This window comes from Somniosus microcephalus, chromosome 19 (assembly GCF_052327205.1).
Source record: "Somniosus microcephalus isolate GS21.2 chromosome 19, FLI_Smic_1.0, whole genome shotgun sequence".
Classification (NCBI taxonomy): Eukaryota; Metazoa; Chordata; class Chondrichthyes; order Squaliformes; family Somniosidae; genus Somniosus; species Somniosus microcephalus.
Window position 1 is genome coordinate 11,382,940 of NC_141005.1, and position 12,225 is coordinate 11,395,164.

The 12,225-nt window shown below is 43.9% G+C and overlaps 1 protein-coding gene across 2 annotated transcripts in view; it reads left to right on the plus strand.

Annotated features, from left to right (window-relative positions):
• The first annotated feature begins 1,090 nt into the window (after window positions 1-1,090).
• The window catches only part of golga3 (golgin A3), a 93,066-nt gene continuing 81,931 nt past the window's right edge, over window positions 1,091-12,225 (plus strand). For both annotated transcript variants that reach the window (XM_086011951.1, XM_086011952.1), the window contains exon 1: window positions 1,091-1,198. The gene's annotated coding sequence lies outside the window, so the exon portion shown is untranslated. The remainder of the gene's footprint in view (window positions 1,199-12,225) is intronic.

Below are 12,225 nucleotides of genomic sequence, written 5' to 3' on the forward strand. Positions count from 1 at the left end.
GAGACACTTGGTGAGAAAGAGAAATGACAGAAAGTGTGTAAACAAACAGAAAGGCCCAGAAGATAGAAAGTCTTGCATTTCTATAGCGCCTTTCACAACCTCAGAATGTCCCAAAGCACTTTACGCCAATGAAGTACTTTTGAAATGTATTCACTGTTGTAATGTAGGAAACACGGCAGCCAATTTGCACACAGCAAGCTCCCACAAACAGCAATGTGATAATGTCCAGATCATCTGTTTTTAGTGATAAATATAGACCAGGACACCGGGGATAACTCCCCTGCTCTTCTTCGAAATAGTGCCGTGGGAGCACACAGGGCCTAGGTTTAACGTCTCATCCAAAAGACGGCACCTCTGACAGTGCAACACTCCCTCAGCACTGCACTGTAGTGTCAACCTAGTTTTTTTATGCTCAAGTCTCTTGGAGTGGGACTGTGAACCCACAACCTTCTGACTCCGAGGCGAGTGGGGTATACACTGAGCCACAGCTGACATGAAGATTAACTGTTGAGTTGACTTTGGGGAAGTGATAGTTTAGTCGGTCTATTTAAAAATCCAAACGAAACTTTGTTTTTCCTTTTTTTTTAATGACTTTTTAAAACTTCAATACCAGCTGGCTAAACCTACAAGTTACAAAGTCTGTGCAACGACTTATGATCAGGGCTGTTGTTGAGGTGTCAGCTTTGCAGGGACTGTATCATTTTTTTTTGAAGCTGTCAGTCAGCTTTAGTTAGTTTTGCAGGTTGGCATGAATGCATAAAGCCCATTGAAAGAAATGCATTTTTCTCTCTCTGCATCTTTAAACCCCAACTGAGTTTCATCATTGCCACTGGTAGGGCTGAGCCTGGTCAAAGCTGCTGGACTGGAGCAGAAACTGGGCTCCCTCCACCTGTCAATCACAGCGCAGCCTCAACCGGAAAGGTCCGTCCTCCTCAGTCAGCCGCTGGCTTGGATTTTCCCCTCAAGGAAAAGAAGAACCTTTTTTAAAAAAAAATAATAAAATGATTATTGCAGCTATTTGAAAATAAAATCGATAGCAAACTCTTCCGGTTATTAATTATTTTATATTTTAAAAATAAGCCAGTGTTTGTTGGCGGAGACTGCGAATCAGCAGCGGGAGGGCCTGTGTATCCAGGGGACGGGGGAAGGCCAATGCTGACGGAGCAAACAAGCCACGTATGGCCGGACTGCTCGGACGGTAAATGTCGGCGCCGCGGGAGGGTTTCAGCACGGCGGCGAACCGGGGAGCGGCTCTGCTCGGCCGCCTGCCGTCGCGGGGAGAAGGGTCGGCGGCTTTTAAAATTATTTTTCACCCCCCCCCCGCTCCGCTTGCCGCGGCCTAGCGCCGGGGCCTAGGGGTAGGGTAGGGTAGGCTGGGGCTGGGTGAGGGGCTCCAGAGGGTCGGTCGGTCTCCCTCTCTCCCCTGTCGCTGTGGGGGTGAAACCCCATCCTGTCCTGTCCCGTCCCGTCCCTCGGCCACAGCAGCAGACGATGTGTCTGGTGGGATTCCCGCAGCAGGGAAGGTCGAGTGTCAGTGACCAAGCTCGGGATTTAAAAGCTTGTAAGAAGGGCTGAAGGAGGGAGGGAGGCAATGGGCAGGAAAATAGGAAAGAAATGAGTATTGTGCGGGTCACACTGCTGTTTGAGTTTCTAACTATTTCCATTAATGTTCTGATTATTGAACTATTGTACATTATTATCTATATAACTGTAGATATTTACATGAATTAATGTATATAATTGTTATGATTTTCTATAGATTTTAAAATGCCAAAATATGTTTTGTTTGCATCAGATTTGTGGCCAATTGTTTATCAAATTGAATTTATTTTTAGTGATTTCCTTCTTGCACTTTCTATTATACCTTCCAATGTGTGAGCCTTTGTTTATGTTCTGATGTGCTTGCTGTGCTTTGAGTCATCTTACTGTACTTTGATATGTGGCTAAGATTTTATCTGCCCTCCCACCTCATTCATTTGTATCTATATTTGTCTTTTTTAATAGGATTACATTTTGTTTGAAATCAATATCAATATTTAATTTCTCTTTTTGATGACTGCAGTGCTCACCATCAGTGCTGCCTGTGCTGATCCAGCCAACACAGGCATTGTCAACATGAATGACAAACAGCTCGTCATTTAGTCTTACCCTGAATTCAGATAATGTAGGACTTTCCTTCCCCTCCAATTCTAACTCTTGTACTGTGTACCTGTCTTTTCACCTTTGGTCTCTGACCATTGTCTCCTATCTAGAAGAATACTCTGAGCCTATCGCCTCCTTCAGCACTATTTCTAGCTTTAGTTCTGGAAGCTGTTTTTAATTTTCAAATTATTCCTCACTTTGAAAGTCCTGAAGTAATCCATGAAACCAGTACAGCTTTCAGCATAGCGGTCCCACTGGCGTTCAGAGGATCAGGCAGACACTGTGCACTGCTAAACAACTTATCATATAATCACCCTCCAGGCATCCAGGGGTATGGGGAGAGAGCGGGAATATGGTATTGAGATAGAGGATCAGCCATGATTATATTAAATGGCGGAGCAGGCTCGAAGGGCCGAATGGCATACTCCTGCTCCTATTTTTCTATTTTTTATGTTTCTATGTTATATTCATGACTATCTCATTTCTATTTGAGTTGGTTTCTTTTGTGTGTTTTGTAGTTAATGACTGCACTTCTTTTAGAAACATATAGAAGAAACATAGAAGATAGGAGCAGGAGTAGGCCATTCGGCCCCTCGAGCCTGCTCCGCCATTTAATGAGATCATGGCTGATCATCCAAATTCAGTACCTTGTCCCTGCCTTCTCCCCATATCCCTTGATCCCTTTAGCCTTAAGAAATATATCTAACTCCTTCTTGAATATATTTAATGAATTGGCCTCCGTTGCCTTCTGTGGTAGAGAATTCCACAGGTTCACCACTCTGGGTGAAGAAATTCCTCCTCATCTCTGTACTAAATGGCTTACCCCTTATCCTTAGACTGTGACCCCTGGTTCTGGACTCCCTGGCCATCGGGAACATCCTTCCTGCATCTAGTCTGTCTAGTCCTGTTAGAATTTTATAAGTTTCAATGAGATCCCCTCTCATTCTTCTAAACTCCAGCGAGTATAAGCCCAATCGACCCAATCTCTCCTCATACGTCATTCCTGCCATCCCAGGTATCAGTCTGGTGAATCTTCGCTGCACTCCCTCCATGGCAAGAACATCCTTCCTCCGATAAGGCAACCAAAACTGCACACAATACTCAAGGTGTGCTCTCACCAAGGCCCTGTACAACTGCAGCAAGACATCCTTATTCCTGTACTCGAACCCTCTCGCTAAGAAGGCCAAAATACCATTTGCCTTCTTAACCGCCTGCTGCACCTGCATGCTTACTTTCAGTGACTGGTGCACAAGGACACCCAGGTCTCGTTGCACTTCCCTTTCTTCCAATCTATTGCCGTTCAGATAATTCCTGTTTTTGCCACCAAAGTGGATAACCTTGCATTTATCCACATTATACTGCATCTGCCATGCCTCTGCCCAATCACCCAACCTGTCCAAATCATACTGGAGTTTCTCTGCATCCTCCTCACCGCACACACACCCACCCAGCTTTGTGTCGTCTGCAAACTTGGAGATATTACATCTAGTTCCCTCGTCTAGATCATTTTTTTATATATATATTTTAGTGAATAGCTGGGGTCCTAGGTCTGATCCCTGCGGTACCCCACTAGTCACTGCCTGCTACTCGGAAAAAGAGCCGTTTATTCCAACTCTTTGCTTCCTGTCTGCCAACCAGTTCTCTATATCCAGGACAGTACCTTGCCCCCAATCCCACGTGCCTTAACTTTACACGCTAATCTCTTATGCGGGACCTTACCATTAACCGGGTCTCTGCTCTCTCTGCCATTCTGCTCCTCCTTCACATCAATAATCTGCTTGATTCATTATCCGACCCTAGCCATTGTTTTGTTGCTGATTATACTCTAGATTCATCAAGTTCCTTCAGGTCGCACTCCCTCGGTATTACAACCTGAAGCCACCCCCCCCCCCCCCCCCGCAGTGTATTGACCCAACACATCTCGATCTCTTCTATGCCTTCAGTAGTGCAATGAAAATCTTGTTTCGTTCAGTTCTTCAATGTTTCTTCAATATATCCGGTGGCCATTGCCTTTTGCCCCACCCTTCGTCCTCCTTGATCTGGCAACACTCTTAACCTCTCTTTCTCCTGTAACCTCAAATTAAAGTCTACATCTCCATTGCTGCTGCATCGAGGAAGTTTAGTTTTCTTCAATAATTCTTAACACTGTGAAGCCCAAGTCTGTTCGCGCCTCATACTGGTCCTATATCTGGGAGGTTCTTCAAACATTTCACTTGTCCTCTTGTCTGACGAGTGTCTCCCCGCTCACTTGCTCTCTTCCCATTCTGTTTTTTTTCCCCCTTCTCGGTTTTAAGCTCCCAATTTACTGTCCTTCATCCCCAAGTGGCCATTATTTGTCTGATGTTGACCGTGCGCGTTGACAGGCTATTTGACTGTGGGAGTATTGCTGCTGAACCTGATCCTGTCCACACACACAAGCACTTCCAGCAGGGTTGCTGTAGAGTGATCAGGATTGAGAATGTCTGGTTGATTACTGCCTCCCACCTTTCAAAATCGAGGTACTGAGGTTAATTACAGCATTCCTGTAGCCTGCTGGTCAAGATCAAGTAACTCCGTGCAGGTTGAGGATCATACTTGGGACCTTCCGGGTCTGTCTGGATCTGCTGCTCACTGGATAAACTCAAGGGACCATTGAGGCTTTAATACAGCATCTTAAATTTAGATTACAGTGGCAGTATTTCATTAATGAAGTGATCACAAATTGTATGACGAAATCCTGAGTTAGGGAGTCAACAAAAACGTGCTGGCTGTTTATAGTGGGATCCATCAGGCTTGAATTTCTTGGTATTCGGGCACTTTCTGAAATGGTGTGTGACGTGAGTATATACGTCGCATCGGTGGTTATTTTGGGCACCATTGTGGAATGTCACACTGCCCCCCATGAGCCAACAAGCATATTTTCAGTATCAAGTTTGGATATTAATGTTTCCTACATTACACGTGGTGATTGTCATCTTATAGAATTATCGTTTTACAGTGCAGAAGGAGGCCGCGTTTCCTACATTACAACAGTGACTGCACTCCGAAAGTGCACTCATTGGCTGTAAAGTGCTTTGGGATGTCCTGAGGTCGTGAAAGGCACTGTAGAAATACAAGTCCCCCTCCCTCCTCTTCCCCCTCTAGTTTATATTTCCTCTCTTCATTCTTTCTACGAAAATGTATAACTTTGCACTTTTGTGTTAAATTTCATCTGCCATGTGTCTGTCCATTCCACCAGCCTGTCTCTGTCCTCTTGAAGTCTATTGTGGTAAACCACTTTTATCGTTACACTATAGTTATCACTGTTGTATTGTTATCACCGTTATCACTGTTGTATCACGATACGAGGTCGCCTCTTGTCGCGCTGTTATACCTGGGCTGACCACCTCCGACTCCGCCCATGGCTCCACCTACCTGCCCAGGTATAAAGGTAGTCGACTGGCTGGTATTCCTCCTTGTTGGACCCGATCACCCACGAGGGTGGGCTCTGTTATTTAGTCAATAAAAACCTTTAGTTACGTTCCTAACTCGTCGCCTTTTATTGGACGAATTGATAGGTATATCAATTTTATTGACTAAATAACAGAGCCCACCCTCGTGGGTGACTTTGCACTTTTGTGTTAAATTTCATCTGCCATGTGTCTGTCCATTCCACCAGCCTATCTCTGTCCTCTTGAAGTCTATCACTCTCCTCCTCATTGTTCACTATACTTCCAAGTTTTGTATTATCTGCACATTTTGAAATTGTGCCCTGTACATCCACATCCAAGTCATAAAATAAAATATATAGCAGTGGTCCTAGAACCGAAAACAACCATTCATCACTACCGTTTCCTGTCACTTAGCCAATTTCGTATCCATGCTGCCACTGTCCCTTTTATTCCATGGGCTTCAACTTTGCTGGTAAGCCTATTTATGTGGCACTTTGTCGAACGCCTTTTGGAAATCCATGTACACCACGTCAACCGCATTACCCTCATCAACCCTCTCTGTTACCTCATCAAAAAACGCTATCAAGTTGGTTAAACACAATTTGCCTTTAACAAATCTGTGCTGGCTTTCCTTAATTAATCCACACCTACCCAAGTGACTTTTAATTTTGTCCCTGATTACTGTTTCTAAAAGCTTCCCCACTACCGAGGTTAAACTGACTGGCCTGTAGTTGCTGGGTTTATCTTTACACCCTTTTTTGAACAATGGTGTGACATTTGCAATTCTCCAGTCCTCTGGCACCACCCCCGTTTCTAAGGATTGGAAGATTATGGCCAGGACCCCTGCGATTTCTCCCTTCACTTCCCTCAGCCTCCTAGGGTGCATCCCATCTGGTCCTGGTGACTTACCTACTTTAAGTACAGCCAGCCTTTCTAGAACCTCTTTTATCAATTTTTATCCCATCCAGTATCTCCTCTACCTCCTCCTTTACCATGTCTATGGCAGCATCTTCTTCCTTGGTGAAGACAGATGCAGAGTACTCATTTAGCACTTCAGCCATACCTTCTGCCTCCATGCATAGGTCTCCTTTTTGGTCCCTAATCGACCTCATCCCCTCCTCTTACTACCCGTTTACTATTTATATGCGTATAGAAGACTTTTGGATTACCGTTTATGTTAGCTGCCATTCTATTCTCATACCCTCTCTTTGCCGCTCTTTTTCACTTTTCTCCTCTGAACTTTCCATATTTAACCTTATTCTCATATATTCCCGACCTGACATCTGTCATACGACCCCTTTTCTGCTTCATCTTGCACTCTGTCTCTCGCCATCCATTTGGAATGGTTCTTCATCTTAATCTGGTCGCCAAGTGATGCTAGAAACAGAGTAAACGTGTTGCACTCTTTTGCTGCATGGTTTAATTATAACTACTGGTCTTCGTAGAAACTTGAAAAGGATGTTGGATTTTTGTGTTTAGCCATTGTATGTTCGGTGAAAGGTGAGGTGGTTTTTGGATTTGAGCCATTGTATCTGCTGCTTTGAGCATCCTGTTTGATGGCAATTTGGCTCCGGTTTGTTATTGATTGTCCTTGATGTTCCCAGCCAGCTTTGTCAGTATATTGTGGCACTGAATTATTTAAACCTGAAAGGGTTTCTGTTAATCATGAAAGAGGAGTTCGAGCACTTTGCTTGCACAGACCTAGGGATCCAGTTGATGAGCATTTATGGATAAACTGACCTGTTTTCAGGTTTTTATTGGCTTGTCTACCTGATTGAAACAAATAGTCTAGGGCTTCGACAAAATAAGTTACATGCAGGTAGGCAGACAGAAGTCAGTTTTGTCTTATTTAGCATATTGCAAACAAATTACTTGTACTAATATAATGTAGTGCTTATTTTATCACATCACTCTCGCCACCAGTGACACTGTAGACACCACAAACCCTTTCAAGTTTAAATAATTCAGTGTCACAGTGTACTGACAAAGCTGACCTTAATGCTATGTATTAGTTCAAAATGCATTTTCAGATGTCAAGTAGTATTTGAAAGTCAGAATGTATAATTGTATCACAGGCTGTTTTTCACGGACTGAGTAGACTCGGTATGAAAATCTGACACATCTACCATTATATTTTATAGTAAAATTCCAGTAACAACACAGGAGATTTTTTTTTGTTCTTATTGAGGAAGGGGCAAGGCTTTTTAAAAATGTTTCCTACATTACAACAGTGACTACACTTCAAAAAGCACTTCATTGGCTGTGAAAAGCGCAGCATAAGTGCATGTCTTTTAAAATGCTAAAAAGCTAAGATAATGTGGATGTAGCAGGTTATTACAGTCACAGGACAGTGGAGATGGGACAAATCCGCAAGCTTCAAGTGAGATTAGAAGACTTGTTCCCCTGCACCCTCGTATTAGTGGTGTGGATTGATCCTCCCAGGCTCCACATACACTGTCCGATAAGCTCTCCTCCCCACACCCTCACTCAACGCACAGTCTCCTACTGTAACTCTTTACAGGGTCTCTGAACAATCTTTCTCGCCTTCCTCCTGTCATCTTCAGGCTTTTTCAAAACCCTAGCTTGATGCCACTAAATCATTACTTTGAGATTTACTTTGTCTTTTACACCCCTTTCAGCATCACTCTGTCCCGCAGTATGGGCCTTCACCCTTCACTTTTTGGTTCCTTTAATTTAAAATATCTGGAATATACCCCTATCAAAATAGATGATTAAGAAAAGCATTGAAGATTTATGCAGAGATACCCACTTGCAGTATTTTGTAGATATTTTTCAGTAAAACATGGTGCCTGCATTTATTTTCCCTTTGAGTTTCCAAAACTCTTGGCATCTCTGTTGTAAGAATAAATGCAGATAGATGATCCAGTCTTCCACCAAACCTTGTAGGTGTAGTTCTTTGGGAGCTGAGGAAGGTTATCAGTGGAATTCAACTGGTCTTTGTAGAATGTAGTATTAGCTTGAGAGCTGGGTCTGTTTACCTCTCCTGAAGGTATTGACTCATTTATTATTCCATAGGCAGCCTTTGGCCTCTGATAACCTCATTCAAATGGCAATTATTCATCTGTGAGCCTTGACGGCAAGTGTTGATATATCATCTGGCTGTGGAGCATCTCCCAGCCCAGCTACAATCTGTCAGCTGAATTCCACACACTGGTCACTGTGTAGTGACCGAGACAGATCGCTACATGTTGCCTGGCCTGCTGAGTTTTTCCAGCATTTTCTGTTATTTCGGATTTCCAGCATCTGCAGTATTTTGCTATCGCTACATTCCTGTTCTTTCCACCCCCTCCCCCCCCCCCCCCCACCGCCCCAAACCACCACCTCATCCCTCCTCAAGCCCCTGTTGTGCCTAATTCAAAAGAGCTTTGGCCAACTGCCGAGTGCCTGCTGCTATACTGACTGAGATCAGACATAGCAAGCTGCTGTCTTTGTTGTCTGTATATTTTAAATTCATTCTTCAGATATGGGCGTTGCTGGCAAGGCTGGCATTTATTGGCCATTCCTATTTGCCCTTGAGACGGTGCTGATGAGCCGCCACCTTAAACCGCTGCAGTCCGCGTGGTGAAGGTACTCTCACAGTGCTGTTGGGGAAGGAATTGCAGGATTTTTAACCCAGCGTCGATGAAGGAAGGTATGGCTTGGAGACTATGGCTTTACCTCTGAGCTGTCAGGGAAGAAGCCTTTCTGTTCTTTTGTGTGCATTTACACTAAATTTTGTATCACTGCAAAGTAGTTGTGGCTTCACACCAATGCTCATCTTGTGTAGTATAAATGTGGTGCTGAAAACTGAACTGACTCCAGGAGCAGAGTGAGATGCTCTTCTCCAGGGAGGTTTACTGTGGACTCTGGATTCGGGCTGCATTTACACTATAGCTGTAGTGTCCGTGCAAAGTGAACTCCTTTGCATCAATGTGATATAAATGCACCATATAACATAGATCTATCAGAATTGCAACTTACACATTCCGAATGCATTATAATTAAGTGTCTCCCAGCTACAAAAACCCAATCTATATAGATAATTATTTTTTCTTCCTGCTCATTGTTTCCCGGGGCAGAATCTGGAGATCAGAGTCTGCATTCTCCAGTAAGTGGGTTAATTGATCAGAAACCTTGGTGCATGAGTATCCCTAGTGGGACAGGTTAGCAGTTAAATGCTACGCTTTGAGTTTAGAAACCTTACTAATCTATTTAACCAGTTAACATACATTTATTTAATAATGTGACTGACTGGCTGTGAATCAGTTTGTGCATCTCGGCTAAAAGGATTTGCTTTTACAACTGCATTTTTTTCCTTTTCCACATTTGAACCAAGTATTAACCTTATTTTTATCACAGCCATGCTTTGTTCAGCAATAAGGATTATTTGTAAAGTGATATTTTATCTTTAGAAGCCATTCCATATAAACTTAAACAATATATGCGAAACTAAACTCCACAATTGTTAGTGAAGTACTTATAATTTAGTAGGGAGTTGTGCATCTTGAATGTCTTTTACCTTTTTGTTGTAACAAAATATGATTCCCTTTTTTGTGTTTCGATTTGCCGTTTGTTTTAAAAGGGTGGGGCAGTAGCTGAAAGTAAAGAAAGGGCAACTATGTTTGACCAAGGTAATAGGCTCGCATTGCTCTTTGGAACTATGGCCCAGATTTTTGGGTCGGAGGCTTCCCGCGGGTGCAAGCCTCCGACCTGCACTTACCTAGCGCGCCGGCCGTTGTGCTGTGGGCCCGCGTGGGATTCCGATCCTGGGCCTCCTCCAACTGCCGGCGTGCAGTGCTTGCGTATCCCAGGGGCGGGCGCAGTTAGTTCGAAGCGTCCCCTGGGATCACGTGGGCCATGGAGAGCCAATGGTAGCAGGGAATGCCCATTCATAAATTTGACAGGAAGAGCTGTCAAAACTATAAATACAAATCAGCCCCAAAACATAACTAAAACTTCAAATAAGAGTTTAAAAAAAAAAAATCACCTTTAACTATAAATTACATAAAATAACTATTTTAAACAATAATTTAAATTTTTGAAAAAATTAATTGGAGGTTCTAACGGGGCTAAAAATAAACTTCCCTTTCTTTAAAGTATTTAAAAATAATAAACCTGTGGAAAAAATGTTTTAATTTTACTTAATTCACCACTTACCTTGTTAAAAGCAGGCCTTGAGCTGCTGGAGACTTACCCTCCCGGAGAAAGCTGCAAAAAAAGTAAGTTCCAGGCGTACGCGCTGCCTCTCCGGCACACGCGTTCGACCTGTGAACCCCTTCCTTTAAGGGAACGGAAGTTCCGGTTTCCCGCGCATGCGCAGTGCATGCACGAAACCGGCACTTTCGTTGGGCCTACGCGTGAGTACCCAGCGTGTACTCGCCCGTGGGGACCCGAATTTCTGGGCCTATATGTCTGGAGGTTTGGAACTCGGCCCTTTATATGTCTGGAGGCAAGTACAGAAGGTCCATTAACACTGGACTGCACTCCACTTAAATCAATATCTCCAAATTTGCAGACGACACAAAGCTGGGTGGGAGGGTATGCTGTGAGGAGGATGTCGTGAAACTCCAGTATGATTTGGACAGGTTGGGTGATTGGGCAGAAACATGGCAAATGCACTATAATGTGGATAAATGTGAGGTTATCCACTTTGGTGGCAAAAACAGGAAGGCACATGATTATTTGAATGGCAATAGATTGGGAGAAGGGGAAGTGCAAAGCGACCTGGGTGTTCTTGTGCACCAGTCGCTGAAGGTAAGCATGCAGGTGCAGCAGGCGGTTAAGAAGGCAAACGGTATGTTGGCCTTCGTAGCAAGAGGGTTCGAGTACAGGAACAAGGATGTCTTGCTGCAGTTGTACAGGGCCTTGGTGAGACCACACCTTGAGTATTGTGTGCAGTTTTGGTCGCCTTATCTGAGGAAGGACATTCTTGCCATGGAGGGAGTGCAGCGAAGATTCACCAGGCTGATACCTGGGATGGCAGGAATGACGTATGAGGAGAGATTGTGTCAATTGGGCTTATACTCACTGGAGTTTAGAAGAATGAGAGGGGATCTCATTGAAACCTATAAATTTCTGTCAGGCCTGGACAGACTAGATGCAGGAAGGATGTTTCTGATGGCCGGGGAGTCCAGAACCAGGGGTCACAGTCTAAGGATAAGGGGTAAGCCATTTAGGACAGAGATGAGGAGGAATTTCTTCACCCAGAGAGTGGTGAACCTGTGGAATTCTCTGCCACAGAGGGCGGTGGAGGCCAGTTCATTAAATATATTCAAGAAGGAGTTGGATATATTTCTTAAGGCTAAAGGGATCAAGGGGTATGGGGAGAAGGCAGGGACAGGGTACTGAATTTGGATGATCAGCCATGATCTCATTGAATGGCGGAGCAGGCTCGAGGGGCCGAATGGCCGACTCCTGCTCCTATCTTCTATGTTTCTATAGTCTATGGCCTAAAGGACAGGATTTTTAAAACCATTAAATCTGAATCTGTGCAGTTTGTTTGTAGATTTAGTTTTCCAGAAATGAAGTGCAGCCTGTACGAAGTATGAATTGACTTGGGTTAGTGATCAGTTACGGATTTAAGTGCTCCAGTCTCATAATTAATTTAAATCCATTCTGAAGTGCAGCATATTCAAAGCCAGTTGGTATAACTAGTTTGATTGAAACCCTACAC